Source organism: Heloderma suspectum, chromosome 3 (assembly GCF_057233095.1).
Source record: "Heloderma suspectum isolate Gila_16-S chromosome 3, 16-S_ref, whole genome shotgun sequence".
Classification (NCBI taxonomy): Eukaryota; Metazoa; Chordata; class Lepidosauria; order Squamata; family Helodermatidae; genus Heloderma; species Heloderma suspectum.
In genome coordinates this window covers 131,393,433-131,410,569 of record NC_139460.1, presented here as the reverse complement: position 1 = coordinate 131,410,569, position 17,137 = coordinate 131,393,433, and the positions used below count along the sequence as shown (strand labels likewise).

General features: G+C 42.9%; 1 protein-coding gene across 12 annotated transcripts in view; it reads left to right on the top strand.

Moving 5' to 3' along the window:
* LOC146350254 (coagulation factor X-like) overlaps positions 1–17,137 on the top strand; it is an 88,236-nt gene that overhangs the window by 34,633 nt on the left and 36,466 nt on the right. For 11 of the 12 annotated variants that reach the window (XR_014789233.1, XR_014789232.1, XR_014789230.1 and 8 more), the window contains one exon: positions 3,182–3,270. The exons of the other annotated variant lie outside the window; for it this stretch is intronic. The gene's annotated coding sequence lies outside the window, so the exon portion shown is untranslated. Of the gene's footprint in view, positions 1–3,181; positions 3,271–17,137 lie in introns of those variants that run through there. 12 annotated transcript variants of the gene reach the window in all.

Genomic DNA, 17,137 nt, shown 5'->3' with positions numbered 1-17,137 from the left:
TGTAATCTGGAAATAACATAACTTTCTCTTGTTTCCAGGAAAGGTTTCCACCCTCTCTTGCCAAACGCAGGATATAATTCTTTGTAAATTGGACTATGATCGTATATGGTCAGTCCCTTTAGCATTTGGCACATGAAATGCCTGCTCAATATCAAGTAAATAATCAGATGGGACAGGGAGTATCTCATGCAAAAGTTTATCCACAAAAATAGGCAATTTTACATCATTAGACAGATTTTAATCCCAATAATACATACATTGGATCTGCGCATGAAGGCCTCCAGCTGAGAAATTCTGTCGGAGTCATTTTTAAAATAAACTTGTGTCATAGTTTCATTCCCTGCCATTCAGTCTTCTAGGTCGTTAATTTTCGTCTCCATTTTTTGCCAAGTCACATTAATTAGATCCACAGCTCCTTGCACGGCGGTGATGGAATTTTGGATTAAATCCAACCTTTTGGCTTGCTCCGTAAATTGTGAAGATAAAGTCTTTATCAGAGTAACTAATTCCCCTATATCTTCTGTTTTCGAAACATTTGACACAGGAGGTACGAGGGGAGTTGGCGGTGATGCCAGCCCCTTTCTTCTCCTCGGTGTAGCCATGTTTCTCTTCAAACAGATCATGCAGGTCCTCAGATGTTCTCAAATATTGTTAATATTTCTTAAATCATTCCTCAGGAGTTGTTGATATTTCTTAAAGCATATATTACAATGGAACATGTCAGCCCTGTTTTCTCCTATTAAATAGGAGTTTCAGAACAGCTTTTTGCATTGGTAAACCGCTGAGGAGATAATCCTGGAATCCAGCCCCCCCCCCCACTATCTCGTGGGGAGTACTTTTCTCCAAGATGTTATCCAGATGCTGCCTTGCCCCCCCTTTTAATTCCAGGGGGGAGATGAAAAGGTTTTTCAACCTTTTAAAAAGCTGTTTGAGAAATTTCCCACGGAGAAACCGTAGGATGCTGCCAGAGTGACATTGGTTCCAACTGGAAGTCAGTTTTCTTCAGAAACTTTGGGATTTGTGTCTTTTGAAATATTTTGTCGTCGGGATGTATAGAAATGGGCAGATGTCAACAACTAGTGCTGTTGTTCAAATACCTAATTCAACTAGTAACACTAGCAGATAAACAGTGAACTTATAATAGTAAGTTCATTCTCATTCAAGATAATTACATTCTCTAATGTAGTTAGCTCTGACACCCGCAGCCTTGGGGTCATTTTAGACTCTCCGCTGTCCATGGAGGTGCAGGTGTCAGCTGTGAGCCAGACAGCGCTGTACCAATTCCACCTGATGTGGCGGCTGCGCCCCTATCTTCCCGACCATCTGCTCCCATCGGTAGTACATGCCCTGGTCTCCTCTCATCTAGACTACTGTAATGCGCTCTACGTGGGGTTACCCTTGAAGATGGTTCGGAAGCTGCAGCTGGTGCAGAACGCGGCAGCTCGCCTGATTAAAGGCAGCTGCCGGTGAGATCACAACACTCCAGTGCTGAAGGAGTTGCACTGGTTACCAGTTGTTTTCTGGGCCAAATTCCAAGTGTTGGTTTTGACCTTTAAAACCCTATGCAGTTCTGGCCCAGCCTATCTCAAGGAGCACCTCCAGCAACACCAGACAGGCCGCTCAACAAGATCAGCCTCGGATGACCTTCTCTCTGTCCCATCAGCCAGGACAGCTAGGCTGGTGAGGACGAGGGAGACGGTCTTCTCTGTGGTGGCCCCCACTCTCTGGAACTCCCTCCCTAGGGAACTCTGCCATGCCCCTTCTTTAAGGAGCTGCTGTCACAGATTGAAAACATGGTTGTTCAGGCAGGCATTTGGGGTGGGTTAGGGTATTTTTAGAAATACTATGTTTTAATGTGGAATTTTACTGCTTTAAACTGTTTGTACTGTTGTACATCGCCCAGAGTGGCCGAGTAACTGGCCAGATGGGCGATTAAGAAATTTAATTAAAAAATAAATAAAGAAATAAGTAAGTAAAATAAGTAAATAAATAGATAAATATATGGATGGTGTATGTGTATGCACAAGATAGATAGATAGATAGATAGATAGATAGATAGATAGATAGATGATAGATACACACACACACACACACCTTTGCCCCGTGCGCATGCGCGTGCAAAATGCCTGACGTCATGATGGGCAGATGTATGTCAAGAGATTACCCTTACATAGCAGGGACCCCTGGAGTGCATGAGTATGTGAGCGCAATGCATCCTCACTGCACTTTGCATGGAGGCTGGGTGCACCCAGTGCCAGAGATGGTCGTTAGATTTTGTCCCCACAGCAAGGTAGTCCCAGGTGTAGCTCTTTTACTTTTCTCTGAGTGTAAATTACAGGAAAAGGACTGCAGTTTGAGGCACCATTGGAGAAAGGCTAAACTGACACCAGCGTCCAGTTACATCCCAGATTTCTAGCTATTCCTTTTGTCCGATGGAATGCTGTTGAAGTAATCTGGAATTGCATTGCTCCATTCTGGGGTCTGTTTCTTGTTTGTCATAGAGCAGGGGTGGGGAACCGCAGGCCCGGGGGTGGCAGATCTGGCCAGCCCTGCAGGGTGCCCCCTTCCCCTGGCCCCGCACCGTCTCCCAACCACCAATAATTTGTTGATTTCCCAGCTATTGGCAGTAAGATCTTTAAGCTACACTATTCTGGTAGTTTGTGTATTTTATGGCCCCACCCGCTTTGCCTTCGGCTCTGCCCCTTTGCCTTCGGCCCCACCCACCACTGAAAGGTGGCCCCCCGACAGCTTTTCTGAACTTGAATTTGGCCCTCAGGCTGAAAGAGATTCCCCGCCCCGTCTTAGAGTGTGACAATCTTAGAAATGGTGCATATATAATGCCTAATGTAGGCATAGTCTAGAACTCCACCTGTGTGACAGCTTCTACGTGTCATTTGTGAGGGAAAAATGCTCCCCATGCATAATGGGAAATCCTATACACTTGCCATTTCAAAGAAGGAGAATGGGAACCCCTGTGCACATGGGGCTCTGAGTTCCTAGTGGTGATCATTATGTGCCCGTGACCAGGGATGTTCATGAAGTTGCATTTTAGAAATCATCAGAATAAATTGATTTGTTAGTGTCAAAACCTACATTTGGCACCTTGATAATCATAAACTCCATCTCTGGGCTATGTGATTATTTCTTATTAAACCAATTGTAGTTTCTCCTCTGTGTTTAGACCCCCGGTAAATACACAGTTGTGACCAATTACGACAGTGGAGGCTCTGAAGACCTGATGCTGAAAAGTGGAGAGTTAGTTCAGCTGATCCACGAAGGAGAAGACGGGCTTTGGTATGAAGAAGTATATTTTAAGAGGGGGCATCCTTAAAAGCACTTTGAGCCACTGCACACATAATGTTCCAGATATCTAACTATAGTTAAGAGATCAGGAGCGGGATTGTTCATTCAGTCCAAGATTTGAAGGTATTTTTCAAACCATAGTTAAGATTGGTAAAGATGTACTCTCTTAACCATGGCTAAACTCATTGGGAGAAAGATGGAGAGAATTTACACACACAAAAAGACACTGGGGAAGGGAGAAGGTGAGCCCTGGGTCCAATCTGGATGCTATGCATGCACCAGAACAAATCTCAGAAATCATCTGTCTTTAAGAATGGGCTACATTGCTTCCAAATGAGGCATACTGGTTTAATCTTACACATTTTCATACAGTTAAAAAGCAAAAATGTGTTTCCTAGGTATGTAAGAAACCTGAGCACAAGCAAAGAAGGTTGGATCCCAGTCAGCAGACTGTTGACACTGCTTGGAAACTCAAAATCTGCTGTATCTCTGAGCAGCTCGGGTAAGATTGCTGTTGTAAATGCTTTAGTTTAGCTTAATTTGTTAAAGAGCTAGTGTCACGTTAACCACAGTTCAAAATGTAAAGTTAAAATGCACTTCTCTGTAAACTTGTGTGCATTCCATCCAGAGTCTGCAGCTGCTTCAAGTACGCTGAGCTCATCTTCAAGCTACAGTGAGAGTTGCAACGTTACCAGCACCAGTTTCTCGGACGTTAAGGGCTAACTTTAAGGCTCCATCAGGACTCTTGTGAAGTTTTCAAACTCCTGATGCAAATACTGGATGTCAGATGAAACAGAGAAGCACTGTGCTTGCGTGTCTCTCCTCCCATGTTTAAATGGTCATTTACAAAGTCTTCTTAAAGACATTGAATGAAAATGTACGAGGTGGTTGGAACATGGACTAGTAGGACACTTGTTGGAAAGAAAGTCTTCCACAAGTTGCGTGTCAGAAATCTTCTCTAGAACAAAATGAAGCCTGCAGTGGATAATGTGGAAGAATATTATGAAGAAACCAGGCTGTGTCCATTGGTGTAAATCTGTACAGTTAGAACAGTAAATATGAAGTTAATGTATAATGTAGAAAGAAGTGAGAAACTTTACCTTAACAGGTCATCTTACACAAAAACCACCTGGAGTCTCTGTGTAAAGTGCAGGAAATCCGTTTTGATCTGGGTATTCTTTTCTGCCTTTGTGTTTTTTTAACCACTGTGCTTTATGTAGCCATAGGCTACACTACAAAAGAAACGAACAATTCCACTCCAATAGAAACAATACTTTTTTTGTACACTATGTGGCAATGGCCATTGGGCGGCGGGGGACGGACGGACATCTAAACCAAATTCTATAACAAGGATAGTTGTTAGTGGAATGCTGACAATTTGATAAATTCTTTGATAAAACCAAACCCTTTTTATTATGGAGTAAAAACACTGAAACATGTTTTATATCAGTTAAGCATTATACAATATCATGCAATTGTCTTTAGCTCTTACAGTTAGAAGATGGCCCCAAGCTAATAAATGAAATATATCTCATTCTCTCTTTAGACTGATGTCCTTCCTGCTACTAAAATTTTACTGTGAAATTAAGAGCTTCATTTGAGTATGGGAACACTTTTTTAAACAAAGGGAAATCATCAGCATTTTATTTTCTACATGCTGCATAAATTGCTCCCTCTAAGGTATGTTTCTACAGATCTGCCTTACCAAATGCCAGCAGTATGTAAACTCCTGTATAAACCATGTTGGATTCACCCACACTTTTGAATTAACTTATAGCTCATATCATTAGTAGCTCATTCATGTATTATATAATGAAAAGTCACATGAAAGTGAATGTTCGACTTCCAGCACTTATGAAAACCATGCAGTTAGAATCCAGCAAGATTAATTTTGATTTTTCTTCCTGCCATATAAATAGTCTCTCATCATATTGTTCCAAATGCTAGAAACAAATTCTCACTTGTGGTTACAATGAAACCACGACTGGCTCCGGCCAGTGCAAAATTTTATGTCTACCTGTATATGTTTATATATGTGTGGTATGTATCAATGTAAAGATGTGTATTTATACTCTTCAGGCTGCTAAAGATGCCTCCATTTGTATTTAGGTTTCTTCAAGAGGCAGCAACCTGAAGGCTGTCCAGGGCTTTATTTTATACGATTTCCAGTATGGAAAGACGCATCTCTTCACGTTATTGTACCCAAACAAGACTTTGCGCTGCAGTAATAAAATAGCAATAGTCTTTGTAACGTATTTTGTAAATACGAGTATTAAAAAAACTCTCTTGCTCCAAAATTTGTCCTTGAAGGAAAGATGCAATTCTGGTGTGCACACCGGGCTTCATAATCATATGCCCACCCCCAGCAGCCAGTGGCACCAGGTTGGGAGTCTGGCAAACAACAAACATTCTATAAAAATATAGAATGAATGAATGAAGTGCTTTATTGCTTCTCTCTGAAGGAGCTACTATGGGAGGCAAAGCTATGGAAGAGGCCCTCCTATCAAATCCTGTCCCTTTTCACTTGGGCCCTAACAATGTTGTTATTCACGTGGTTGTATGTGTATCATTGCACTTTAATACAGCCCACATTTTAATTTTTCTACTGCTCCTGTAAATTACCACTAGAGAATCCAGTGTCTTTACTGTATGTATGAAACCTTGAATAAACTTCAGCATTTCTTGCTGGGTGGTCTTGACATAGCGGTGCTGTGTTTTGTTTTCATTTGTTTTGTGGTGACCAAATTTGTCAGAAGGTGCAGTGAGTCAAAGTGCGTCCACCCTCTGCTGGAAACAAATGAAATGCTAAATGTGCATCACACATTCTAATCGCCTGCAGCAACATCCCTGACCCAGAAAAACCTTTCTATGATGCGCACTTGCCATCACTCAAAGCTTGTCCAGTTGTTCAGTTATTGAGTTTGGAAAAGAGAACTGAATATGTACAACCACTTTAATGCTATGCAAATTTATTTATTTATTTATTAAATTTATTAATCGCCCATCTGGCCGGTCACCCAGCCACTCTGGGCGATGTACAAAGTGTATAATAAAACAGTTTAAAACAATGAAATTCTACAGTAAAAACATCATATTTCTAAAAAATACCCTAACCCACCCCAAATGCCTGCCTGAACAACCACATTTTCAATGCGTGCCAGAAGCTCATTAAAGAGGGGGCATGGCAGAGTTCCCTAGGGAGAGGGTTCCACAGAGTGGGGGCCACCACAGAGCAGGCCCTCTCCCTTGTCCTCACCAGCCTAGCTGTCCTAGCTGATGGGACAGAGAGAAGGCCATCCGAGGCTGATCTTGTTAAGTGGCCTGTCTGGTGTTGCTGGAGGCGCTCCTTGAGATAGGAAGTGCTGATTAATTCCCTGTTTCTTTCCACTGGCTGTCATGCCAGGGTGCTATTCTGGAGATGAAGGTGACAGGAGGCTTCCCCAGTAGTCTTGCATTATTGCATGCATTGACTGGGAAGGGTCAGGGTGTTCACATTATCCTTGCGTCACTTAGTGCTGTGTTATTCAGCGACTCTTAGCTGAGCGTGTGAAGTGCCTCCATTGAAGACTGCTCTGTGTGAGGTGACATCTAAGTGCTCTTTGATATATGATGGCCATTGCACATGTAAGTTGTTACGATTTTGTAGGCAAAATTAGGTGATGAACATGCATGAACGAAATCACTCTGTCCCATTGCTTTTAAAGAAACATATGTTTGTCTAACTGAGGTGAGGGTTAAAGCTTGATTAAGGCACAGAGTGGGTGAGAGAGGAGAGAACAGAGAACTGGTGAGATGAACTAGTGCCGAAGGATATGGAGCCAGGAAATTTGCTAAAGTGTGTGCTGAAGAAGGATTTGAAAAAGAGGACGGAGGAGTCTTTATGAATAGTGATGGGGAGGCTGTTGCAGGCATAAGGCAAGTGATTTTCGGCCTTACATTCCAACCCAAATCAATGTATATCTAACAGATTTTGAAAGAAAAGAGTGCTAAATAATACACACCACTCAAATTGGTTGGCAAATACTATTCAAATGAGATTCTTGCAGATCCAGCAGCCGGAACAAACAGAGCGAAACTAATCTCTCCAGCAAAAGGGCCTAAGGTTAGTCTCACTCAGCTGGCTCCCTTCATTCCAAGCTGCCTGTTAAGGGCTGTCATAGCTTACAAAAACCCTTTACCAACTGCCCTCTGTTGCACTTCTTAAATAGCTTCTATGCCCTAAACATGAAAAGAATGTAAACTGTTATAAATGGGTGATACTGACTTCTGCCCAGTAATCTTGATTACTGCCCAGTAATCTTGATGTTTAACTTCTGGATGTTTATAAGAGGAAATGCATAGCTGCTAATCTATGTGTCTTTACCCACAGCAGCAGACGCAAGGAACGCCACCAGGCCACGAGCAGGCAATTTCCCCACCATTTGTGTCACCTTTGCCTTCTACCACGCAGGGTTCAGGCGAGGCCCGTTTGTTCTTATTTTTTGCCAGTATCCTTCCCCCCATGGCCAAATATCAGCTTGTGGTGCAATTTTAACTGGGGAAATGGCATAAATAGATAAACCCCTCCTCAGCACTTTAATCCAAATTCAATTCAGGTCTTCCCTATGTAGCTGCTAATAACAAATTTTAACCGAAGGAGATCCACATTTTCATTTATTCCATTTCTATGCTACCCCTCTTTCACCCTAGAAATCAAGATAGTCATTGTACCAAGGTTAGTACTAAGAAGCTTCCCTGCCAAAGGGTGGGGACCTGTGTTTAAATCAGGGGTTGAAACTGATTCTGAACTCTGGTCTGAAAGTAAACATGGTTAGCATTATCTCTGTTGCTGGTTTAATGGTGCTGTACAATGTTAACCTATGAAAGGGAATGATGGGTGGAAGTTGAAGGCAGGATGCTCCTGATCACTGAACCATGGTCAAGATATTGCGAACCATGTCTGTACTGGACCATTAAGAGAGGGAATCGCAACTGATGCACATGGGAGAGGTTCAGAGGACCAATCCACGTTTTATGCACTGCCTGAGCTACCCTGTTGCTAAACATGCGTAAGAAGACAATCTGATTCTCAGCCTGTTATCTTTTGTGTTTAAAATTGGGGCTGCTTTGAACACAACATCTTTCTTAATTTGACATACTCCCATGCGCAAACTGTGTGGATGATCATTGCGCATACAACTGTTTTGCTGCAGGAACATGCAGTAAGTAAAAATGTGTCTGTGTCAGTCTACATTGAGGTGGGCAACATTTATAGTCTGTCTGGAGCTGCTCTCTCTCTCTCTCTCTCACTCACTCACTCACTCACACACACACTGGAATCAGCATGAGGGGAGAGGGTTTAACCCTTCCCTCTAAGCCTTCTTCCTAAGCTTAACAGCAGATGACATGGTCATCTTCATCAGGATTGTGAAGGGAAGGGATGGGTTAAATATTTCTGTTTTCTCCCTTGTGGACTGTGGGAATGCTGTAGATATAACATACCTCAACTTCAGCAAAGCTTTCAACAAAGTGCCCTACGATATCCTGATGAGCAAACTAGTGGGCTAGATGAAACAACGATCCGGTGGATCCACAGTTGGCTACAGAATTGGACTCAAACAGTGCTTATCAATGGGATCTTCTCCAACTGGGGAGAGGTAACGAGTGGGGTACCGCAGGGCTCAGTCCTGGGCCCAGTGCTCTTCAACATTTTTATTAATGACTTGGAGGAGGAGGTGCAGGGAATGCTGATCAAATTTGCAGATGACACAAAATTGGGCGGGATGGCTAATACTTTGGAAGACAGAAACAAAATTCAAAGTGATCTTGACAGACTGGAGCGCTGGGCTGAAAACAACAGAATGACATTTAATAGGGATAAATGCCAAGTTATGCACCTAGGAAGAGGAAACCAAACGCACAGTTACAAGATGGGGGATACGTGGCTCAACAACACTACAAGCAAGAAGGATCTTGGAATTGTTGTCGATCACAAGCTGAATATGAGCCAACAATGTGATGTGGGTGCCAAAAAGGCAAATGCTATTTTGGGCTGCATTAATAGAAGCATAGCTTCCAAATCCTGGGAAGTAGTAGTTCCCCTCTACTCAGCACTGGCTAGGCCTCATCTGGAGTACTGTGTCCAGTTCTGGGCACCACATTTTAAGAAGGATGCAGACAAACTGGAGAGGATTCAGAGGAGGGCAACAAAGATGATCAGGGGACTGGAAACAAAGCCCTATGAAGAGAGCCTGAAAGAACTGGGCATGTTTAGCCTTGAGAAGAGAAGGCTGAGGGGAGATATGGTAGCACTCTTCAAATACTTGAAAGGTTGTCACAGAGAGGAAGGCCAGGATCTCTTCTTGATCATCCCAGAGTGCAGGACATGGAATAATGGGCTCAAGTTAGAGGAAGCCAGATTCCGGCTGAACATCAGGAAAAACGTCCTGACTGTTAGAGCAATACGACAATGGCACCAATTACCTAGGACGGTGGTGGGCTCTCCCACACTTGAGGCTTTCAAGATGAGGCTGGACAGCCATCTGTCAGGGATGCTCTGACTTGGATTCCTGCATTGAGCAGGGGGTTGGACTCAGTGGTCTTGAAGGCCCCTTCCAACCCTACTATTCTATGATTCTTCCAACCCTCAGGAAACCTCTGACTTACTTCTGAGTAGACATAAAATGTAAGATTGTGCTGTAAGTCTACAACCCTCAGCACATTTACTTGGGAGTAAACCCCACTGAACTTAATGGGGTGTTCTGAATCAACAGAGGATGTTCCTTCTGAGCTTGGTGGGGTGGAGTATCAGATGTGTCTCTCTTGGTTGCAGGGAGGCAATTTTACCCTCTTCTCCCTCCAACTCAGAAATGTGCTCGACCGTTTACTTGGCAGACACCTGGGTATCGAGGAAAGTCCTTCCTCAGCAAGACTTAAGCGGAGGCAGGAGTTGCAGTTGGCAGGCGATTCTTGCCTCGCGCCTGTCAAATCTGCTCCTGCACATCCTGCAGCCCATCCTCAATGCCCTTTTTCCTGACTGCTCCCTCAGCAACTGAAAACAAACGCCCACAGCAGGCAGACACAGCGGTTTCTTCCGCTATGAAGAATTTCATGGGGAGGTCATGGTGCTCCTGTTCCGTGGGCTGGAAAATCATTTTGCATTTGGGGAAAACATGGGATTGGCTGTGGGAAATTGCGGGAGACGCCCTGGAGGGTAACGGCGTCATCTAAAGAGCCTGCAAACTTCTGTGACAGAGCCCTCCCAATAGCAGGATAAAAGCTCCGCGTGATGAACCCCCTAGTCTACCCAATTCACTTGCTGCTTTCCTGTACTGAAGTAGTATCCATTGAAGAAAAATTATATTTGTTTTGTGTGCGGACGGCCTGATTGGCTAAAAAGCAATAAACTGTATACTATTGCATGTTCTGAGCATCCCTCATAGGACTGCCAAGTGGTCCCCCTGGTATGTTTGTGTTTAAATGAACTCACCAGTGCTGGTCCAAGACATTTTGCTGCCTGCAGTGGATCCCAAATGCCCACACAAGGACCAAAACTTTTTAAAGTCTTGGTGCACCAGATACCAGCTTGTGCGTTAATCTATCCCTCCCTGGAACTTACTTCAAAAGTAATGTAGTTTCCCCTATGTTAGTTCTTTCTGAAAACAGACTACAGTGCAAAGTGCACATGGTCCAAAAACCTAGTATTGGCAGACATAGAATATCAGTGAAAATTCAGATCTTCAGTTATGCACACAGTCATGGTGATATCTTACAGGCTGACGTATGCCTCTGCTTCTACTTTCATCCTGAAAAAAATTGCCCTGACTTCTGACAGCATGGAGGAAAACACACATTCTAAAGTATGGTGTGAATGGTTTGCACCCATTCTCTGCCCTGAAAAGAAATAGCTCAAAACGCAGCAAATGTTTATTGCACATTCCATCACACTAGAATGTCTGTTTTCACTCATAGGTACAATTCCAGCCTAAAGTGGCACCAGAGAAAAGAAGCCATCACGGCAGAGATCTCAAAGATTGTCTTTATTGATATTGTCATAGCATTTCACGTGATTTCCGCCCCACCCCCTGGCATCTGCTCTAAAAGTATTTATTGCAGATACTGGAAAGAAAAGCCATGAACGTCTGTCTAATTATGTTACATAGTTAGCATCATGGAGGGGCAATTAGGATAGGGGAATGGGTTCCAAGAAATCTTCCCCTTTCTGTACTGTATTTGAATGTTTCCTTCCTCATGAAAGGAAAAAAGCCACCTTTCCCCTTTCCCATTCCCTAGAACCATCTCCTTCCTGCTGTTGTTGTTATTCAGTCGTGTCCGACTCTTCGTGAACCCATGGACCATAGCACGCCAGGCCTTCCTGTCCTGCGCTCTCTCCCGGAGCATGATCAAGTCCATATGCATTGCATCAGTGATGCTATCTAGCCATCTCATCCTCTGCTGTCCCCTTCTCCTTTTGCCTTCAGTCTTTTCCAGAATCAGGGTCTTTTCCAGAGAGTTTTCTTTTTGCAAAAAAGTGTTTGAGCTTCAGCTTCAGGATCTGTCCTTCCAATGAGCACTCAGGGTTGATTTCCTTTAGGATGGACTGATTTGACCTCCTTGCAGTCCAGGGGACTCGTAAGAGTCTTCTCCAGCACCACAGTTCGAAAGCATCAATTCTTCAGCGCCAGCCTTCCTTATAGTCCAGCTCTCACAGCCATACATTACTACTGGGAAAACCATAGCTTTGATTAGACGGACCTATATGCCAGGAAGTGATGGGGCCAGATGCCATGATCTTCGTTTTTTTAATGTTGAGTTTCAAACCAGCCTTTGCACTCTCCTCTTTCACCCTCAACAAGAGGCTCCTCTTTGCTTTCTGCCATTAGGGTGGTATCATCTGCGTATCTGAGGTTGTTGATAATTCTCCCAGCAATCTTAATTCCGAACTGTGATTCATCCAAGCCGGCGTTTCTCATGATGTACTCTGCATATAAGTTAAATAAGCAGGGCAACGATATGCAGCCTTGTCGTACTCCTTTCCCAATTTGGAACCAATTGGTTGTTCCATGTCCAGTTCTTACTGTTGCTTCTTGACCCTCATACAGGTTTCTCAGGAGACAGGTAAGGTGGTCTAGTATTCCCATCTCTTTAAGAATTTGCCACAGTTTGTTGTGATCCACACAATCAAAGGCTTTAGTGTAGTCAATGAAGCAGAAATAGATGTTTTTCTGGAATTCTCTTGCTTTCTCCATGATCCAGCGAATGTTGGCGATTTGATCTCTAGTTCCTCTGCCTCTTCGAAACCCCGCTTGTACTGCCGGTAGTTCTCAGTTCGCATACTGCTGAAGCCTAGCTTGTAGGATTTTGAGCATCACCTTGCTGGCATGTGAAATGAGCGCAATTGTACGGTAGTTTGAACACTCTTTAGCGTTGCCCTTCTTTGGAATTGGAATGTAAACTGACCTTTTCCAGTCTTGCGGCCACTGTTGAGTGTTCCAAATTTGTTGGCATATTGAGTGCAGCACTTTAACAGCATCATCTTTTAGGATTTTAAATAGCTCAGCTGGAATACTGTCATCTCCGCTAGCTTTGTTGTTAGTAATGCTTCCTAAGGCCCACTTGACTTCACTCTCTAGGATGTCTGGCTCAAGTTCAGTGACCGCACTATCATGGCTATCAGGGACATTAAGATCTTTCCTGTATAGTTCTTCTGTGTATTCTTTCCACCTCTTCTTAATCTCATCTGCTTCTGTTAGGTCCCTGCCTTTTTTGTCCTTTATCATGCCCGTCTTTGCACAAAACATTCCCTTGAGATCTCCGATTTTCTTGAAGAGATCTCTAGTCTTTCCCATTCTGTTGTTTTCCTCGATTTCTTTGCATTGTTCATTTAAGAAGGCCTTCTTGTCTCTCCTTGCTATTCTCTGGAACTCTGCATTCAGTTGGATATATCTTCCCCTTTTTCCCTTGCTTTTCGCTTACCTTCTTTCCTCAGCTACTTGTAAAGCCTCATCAGACAGCCACTTGGCTTTCTTGCATATCTTTTTCTTTGGGCTGGATTGAGTTGCTGCCTCCTGAACAATGTTACGGACCTCCGTCCATAGTTCCTCCGGCACTCTGTCTATCAGGTCTAATCCCTGAAATCTATTCCTCACCTTCACTGTATATTCATAAGGGATATGATTTAGGTCATACCTGAATGGTTTAGTGGTTTTCCCTATGTTCTTCAATTTAAGCCAGAATTTTGCATCAAGAAGCTCATGATCTGAGCCACAGTCAGCTCCAGGTCTTGTTTGTACTGACTGTATAGAGTTTCTCCATCTTTGGCTGCAAAGGACATAACCAATCTGATTTCGATATTGACCATCTGGTGATGTCCATGTGTAGAGTCGCCTCTTGTGGTGTTGGAAAAGAGTGTTTGCTATGATCAGCGTGTTCTCTTGGCAAAACTGTATTAGCCTTTGTCCTGCTTCATTTTGTACACCAAGGCCATGCTTGTCTGTTATCCCGGTGATTTCTTGACTTCCTACTTTAGCATTCCAATCCCCTATGATGAAAAGGACATCTTTTTTTGGTGTTAGTTCTAAAAGGTGTTGTAGGTCTTCACAGAACCGATCAACCTCAGCTTCTTTGGCATCAGTGGTTGGGGCATAGACTTGAATTACTGTGATATTGAATGGTTTGCCTTGTATTCATACTGAGATCATTCTATCGTTTTTGAGATTGTACCCCAGTACTGCTTTTCCCACCCTTTTGTTGACTATGAGTGCTACTCCATTTCTTCTAAGGGATTGTTGCGCACAGTAGTAGATATGATGGTCACCTGAATTAAATTCGCCCATGCTTGTCCATTTTAGTTCGCTGATTCCCAAGATGTCGATGTTCAATCTTGCCATCTCATGTTTGACCACCTCCAGCTTACCTTGATTCATTGATCTGACATTCCAGGTTCCTAAACAATATTGTTCTTTACAGCATCGGATTTTCTTTTCACCGCCAGACACATCCACAGCTGAGTGTCCTTTTGGCTTTGGCCCAGCCGCTTCACTCTTTCTGGAACTACTTGGAAATTCCCTCTGCTCTTCCCCAGTAGTATATTGGACACGTTCCGACCTGAGGGTCTCATCTTCTGGCGTCATCTCTTTTAGCCTTGTGATACGTTCCATGGGGTTTTCTTAGCAAGAATACTGGAGTGGGTTGCCTTTTCCTTCTCCAGTGGACCACAATTTGTCAGAACTCTCTGCCATGACCTGTCCGTCTTGGGTGGCCCTGCACAGCATAGCTTATGGCTCCACTGAGTTACGCAAGCCCCTTTGCTACAACAAGGCAGTGATCCATGAAGGGGCCTTCCTTCTGTAGAGTTACAAAATGTTCACGTTCAGGGCTGGCAGCTAGCCACAAACTTGAGCTCTCTGCCACAGAAGGGAAGTCCTCTTAGGGTGACGATGCATTGCAGGTCCTACTTGTCTGTATTTGATTTGCAGACTTGCATCTTTAACTTCCCAGAATCCTGACTCATAAGTTATTGTTAAGGTGAGGAGGGAATGGCTGCCCTGGATAATTTATAACAGACTAGTTTCTAGAATTTTTTTTGCTTCCTTTTTATTGCTCTCTTCAGTCAAGGAATTTTTACCCTAACAAAAGTATATAATCAGTTGAAATACACACAGTGTATGTATACAGTAACATCCACTGTTGCTATAGTGGGCAAATCTATAGTACCTTCTCATTGTCTTTCCGAGTCAACTTGTCTGGAGTTTTAATATGCAGACAGAACATAAAAATAGTCTGCTTCATTTTTTGCAGAAACCAACAAAAATAGATTCTTTGTTTAACTTTAAGGCCATTCATATCCAATGTGTGTGTGTGTGTGTGTGTGTGTGTGTGTGAAAGTCTACATCAGTCTAACAAAACTGCATGCATGGCAGAACACTGTAAAGTCCTATCAAATCTAAAACTGAAAACCTGCATCTTGATTGCCTAGCAGACACGCTTCACTAACTGCCTGGTTAATTATTAGGATAAGAATAGCTTGTCACTCAAATTAGTACACAGACAAGGAAATATGATACACTATACCCCCCTGTTCTATATACCATCATACAATGAGGATGTTTCACAACCAAAATTTTTGACTAGGGTCAGGTTAATCATAGCACATAGATTTATTTGTTTATTTTACAACATTTGTATACCGCTCCACATGTAAACAGATTCCAGAGCAGTGAACAAGAGATAAAATGAACAAAAGAAAAATGATATTAAGATTATTCTTTAAAAAACAGAGTGCCAATGAAACAGAGGCTGGTTAACTGAGGGAGGCTTCCTAGAAAAGAGCTGTTTTCAGGAGGTGCCGAAAACAACACAGTGTTGGTCCTTGCCCGACCTCCAGAGGCAGGGAATGCCATAGGATAGGAACCACCACACTAAAGGATCTTCTCCAGATGGACTCCAGTCAGGTCATATGTCCATGTGGAACCACCAGGAGCTTGCCCTCTGATGACCTTAGTGATTGGAAAGGTTGGTTAGGAGAAGGCGCTCTCTCATATTTCCTGGTTCCAAGTTGTTTAGGGCTTCGTACACTTAGTACACTAGATGAATACCTCCCCAGGGTCAATCCCCTCCCCTCCCATTTTATCTCCCATCAGAGTTACTTTTCTAATTTTTGAAGTTTTCCACTAAGTAGAGATGTGAAGGCCCGGAAAAAAATGGGAAAATTTGTGGGGGACAATGTGCTTTTTTCCGAGGACCGTCTGAAAAATTGGAAAAATTGAACAGCTTTGGATTATGCTATATTTTCTTTTAGAATTTAAGACAGAGTATTTATATATAGTTATCCAGCCTTTCCTCCCCACAAAATGATTTCAAAAACTATGAAACTATGTAATGACACTTTTATAGAAGGACTAGAGATGTAAAATGTCTGGAAATAATGAAGCCATGGGGAATTTTTTTTTAAATCCTCTCTGTAAGATCCCCATCATAGTTATTTCTTTCATTGCTTATTAAAATTATGGATCTAAAGTATATCTTACTGATAGAGATTTATGCTCAATTTCCCAACATGCGAGTAGAGCCGCCATTGTGCATTCTTTGCAGTAAATGTGCATTTTTAACAGCTTGGGTTTTGTTCTATAGAGTCCTGTGTTTCTGATGCTGTTGTCTTCATTTAATGTAGTTCTAATCTATTCAGACAATAATTACAAATTTACTAACTGAGTTTACTTTTACAAGTTTTAAAATATAATAATAATTTAATGAGCAAACTAAATTATGCATGAAATAACCTTAGGAATAGAAAGTCTGGTTTATGTTCCTAAAGCAGCCCTCTCCAACCTGGTGCCCTCTGGATGTTTTGGACTACAGTGCCCAGCGTTCCTGACCATTGGCTATGCTACCTGAGGCTGATGGGAGCTGAAATCCAAAATATCTGTAGGGCACCAGATTCGGGAAGGCTGTCTTAAGGCAACAAAGTGACTTTAGATCTGTAAAGAGCGCTTAAAAAAAGTATTCTTATCTTTCTATTTTTCCCCTAAACTCCATCTTTTCCAGGAAAAAAGGGGGTTTCCATGGCCTCAAAATTTGCAGAAATATTACATCTCTACTATTAAGCAAAGCTATACTCTCTCCCAGCATGAACCTACCCATTTACTAGGCTCATCATCTAAGGCCCTCCTCCAGGTGCCTCCTCCAAGGGAGGCTTGGAAGGTGGCAAGAAGGGAGAGGGACTCCTCGGTGGTGGACCCCCAATTACAGAATTATCTCCCCAACAGGCCTGACTGGCTCCAACATTGTTATCTTTTCAGTGCTTGGTTAAGACCTTCCTGCACTCTCAAGCATTTGGCAGCATGTGAAGCTTTAA